This window comes from Salmo salar, chromosome ssa17, assembly GCF_905237065.1.
Source record: "Salmo salar chromosome ssa17, Ssal_v3.1, whole genome shotgun sequence".
Classification (NCBI taxonomy): domain Eukaryota; kingdom Metazoa; phylum Chordata; class Actinopteri; order Salmoniformes; family Salmonidae; genus Salmo; species Salmo salar.
Window position 1 is genome coordinate 43,934,451 of NC_059458.1, and position 3,535 is coordinate 43,937,985.

The 3,535-nt window shown below is 44.3% G+C and overlaps 1 protein-coding gene across 1 annotated transcript in view; it reads left to right on the plus strand.

The window, feature by feature from the left end:
- Positions 1–8, plus strand: part of LOC123728078 (Krueppel-like factor 12) — a 2,112-nt gene extending 2,104 nt beyond the window's left edge. The window contains exon 3 of the mRNA XM_045698630.1: positions 1–8. This exon is cut by the window's left edge and continues 676 nt beyond it. The gene's annotated coding sequence lies outside the window, so the exon portion shown is untranslated.
- The last annotated feature ends 3,527 nt before the right edge of the window (positions 9–3,535 follow it).

Below are 3,535 nucleotides of genomic sequence, written 5' to 3' on the forward strand. Positions count from 1 at the left end.
AAAGAAGATATAGTTTGTATTCTGAGACATCACAGTGAGAAGACTAAATTGGAGCAGATTCTATATATATCCACTAGGGGGCAGTATATTCTATATATATCCACTAGGGGGCATCAGATTCTATATATATCCACTAGGGGGCATCAGATTCTATATATATCCACTAGGGGGCAGCAGATTCTATATATATCCACTAGGGTGCAGCAGATTCTATATATATCCACTAGGGGGCAGCAGATTCTATATATATCCACTAGGGGGCAGCAGATTCTATATATATCCACTAGGGGGCAGTATATTCTATATATATCCACTAGGGGGCAGTATATTCTATATATATCCACTAGGGGGCAGCAGATTCTATATATATCCACTAGGGGGCAGCAGATTCTATATATATCCACTAGGGGGCAGTAGATTCTATATATATCCACTAGGGGGCAGCAGATTCTATATATATCCACTAGGGTGCAGCAGATTCTATATATATCCACTAGGGGGCAGCAGATTCTATATATATCCACTAGGGGGCAGCAGATTCTATATATATCCACTAGGGGGCAGTATATTCTATATATATGCACTAGGGGGCAGCAGATTCTATATATATCCACTAGGGGGCAGCAGATTCTATATATATCCACTAGGGGGCAGCAGATTCTATATATATCCACTAGGGGGCAGCAGATTCTATATATATCCACTAGGGGGCAGTATATTCCATATATATTCACCAGGGGGCAGCAGATTCTATATATATCCACTAGGGGGCAGTATATTCCATATATATTCACCAGGGGGCAGCAGATTCTATATATATCCACTAGGGGGCATCAGATTCTATATATACTGCTCAAAAAAATAAAGGGAACACTTAAACAACACAATGTAACTCCAAGTCAATCACACTTCTTGGAAATCAATCTGTCCACTTAGGAAGCAACACTGATTGACAATAAATTTCACATGCTGTTGTGCAAATGGAATAGACAACAGGTGGAAATTATAGGCAATTAGCAAGACACCCCCAATAAAGGAGTGGTTCTGCAGGTGGTAACCACAGACCACTTCTCAGTTCCTATGCTTCCTGGCTGATGTTTTGGTCACTTTTGAATGCTGGCGATGCTTTCACTCTAGTGGTAGCATGAGACGGAATCTACAACCCACACAAGTGGCTCAGGTAGTGCAGCTCATCCAGGATGGCACATCAATGCGAGCTGTGGCAACAAGGTTTGCTGTGTCTGTCAGCGTAGTGTCCAGAGCAAGGAGGCGCTACCAGGAGACAGGCCAGTACATCAGGAGACATGGAGGAGGCCGTAGGAGGGCAACAACCCAGCAGCAGGACCGCTACCTCTGCCTTTGTGCAAGGAGGAGCAGGAGGAGCACTGCCAGAGCCCTGCAAAATGACCTCCAGCAGGCCACAAATGTGCATGTGTCTGCTCAAACGGTCAGAAACAGACTCCATGAGGGTGTATGAGGGCCTGACGTCCACAGGTGGGGGTTGTGCTTACAGCCCAACACCGTGCAGCACGTTTGGCATTTGCCAGAGAACACCAAGATTGGCAAATTCGCCACTGGCGCCCTGTGCTCTTCACAGATGAAAGCAGGTTCACACTGAGCACATGTGACAGACGTGACAGAGTCTGGAGACTCCGTGGAGAACATTCTGCTGCCTGCAACATCCTCCAGCATGACCGGTTTGGCGGTGGGTCAGTCATGGTGTGGGGTGGCATTTCTTTGGGGGGCCGCACAGCCCTCCATGTGCTCGCCAGAGGTAGCCTGACTTCCATTAGGTACCAAGATGAGATCCTCAGACCCCTTGTGAGACCATATGCTGGTGCGGTTGGCCCTGGGTTCCTCCTAATGCAAGACAATGCTAGACCTCATGTGGCTGGAGTGTGTCAGCAGTTTCTGCAAGAGGAAGGCATTGATTCTATGGACTGGCCGCCCGTTCCCCAGACCTGAATCCAATTGAGCACATCTGGGACATCATGTCTCGCTCCATCCACCAACGCCACGTTGCACCACAGACTGTCCAGGAGTTGGCGGATGCTTTAGTCCAGGTCTGGGAGGAGATCCCTCAGGAGACCATCCGCCACCTCATCAGGAGCATGCCCAGGCGTTGTAGGGAGGTCATACAGGCACGTGGAGGCCACACACACTACTGAAACTCATTTTGACTTGTTTTAAGGACATTACATTTGATTTGATTTGATTTGATTTGATTTGATTACATCAAAGTTGGATCAGCCTGTAGTGTGGTTTTCCACTTACATTTTGAGTGTTACTCCAAATCCAGACCTCCATGGGTTGATAAATTGGATTTCCATTGATTATTTTTGTGTGATTTTGTTGTCAGCACATTCAACTATGAAAAGAAAAAAGTAATTGTTAAGATTATTTCATTCATTCAGATCTAGGATGTATTATTTTAGTGTTCCCTTTATTTTTTGGAGCAGTGTATATCCACTAGGGGCAGTAGATTCTATATATATCCACTAGGGGCAGCAGATTCTATATATATCCACTAGGGGGCAGCATATTCTATATATATCCACTAGGGGGCAGCAGATTCTATATATATCCACTAGGGGGCAGTAGATTCTATATATATCCACTAGGGGGCAGCAGATTCTATATATATCCACTAGGGGGCAGTAGATTCTATATATATCCACTAGGGGCAGCAGATTCTATATATATCCACTAGGGGGCAGCAGATTCTATATATATCCACTAGGGGGCAGCAGATTCTATATATATCCACTAGGGGGCAGCAGATTCTATATATATCCACTAGGGGGCAGCAGATTCTATATATATCCACAAGGGGGCAGCAGATTCTATATATATCCACTAGGGGGCAGTAGATTCTATATATATCCACTAGGGGGCAGCAGATTCTATATATATCCACTAGGGGGCAGCAGATTCTATGTATATCCACTAGGGGCAGCAGATTCTATATATATCCACTAGGGGGCAGCAGATTCTATATATATATATACACTAGGGGGCAGCAGATTCTATGTATATATATATCCACTAGGGGGCAGCAGATTCTATTTATATCCACTAGGGGGCAGCAGATTCTATATATATCCACTAGGAGGCAGTAGATTTTATATATATCCACTAGGGGGCAGCATATTCTACATATATCCACTAGTGGGCAGCAGATTCTATATATATCCACTAGGGGAAGTATATTCTATATATATCCACTAGGGGGCAGTATATTCTATATATATCCACTAGGGGGCAGCAGATTCTATATATATCCACTAGGGGACAGCAGATTCGATATATATCCACTAGGGGGCAGTATATTCTATATATATCCACTAGGGGGCAGTATATTCTATATATATCCACTAGGGGGCAGCAGATTCTATATATATCCACTAGGGGGCAGCAGATTCTATATATATCCACTAGGGGGCAGTATATTCTATATATATCCACTAGGGGGCAGTATATTCTATATATATCCACTAGGGGGCAGTATATTCTATATATATCCACTAGGGGGCAG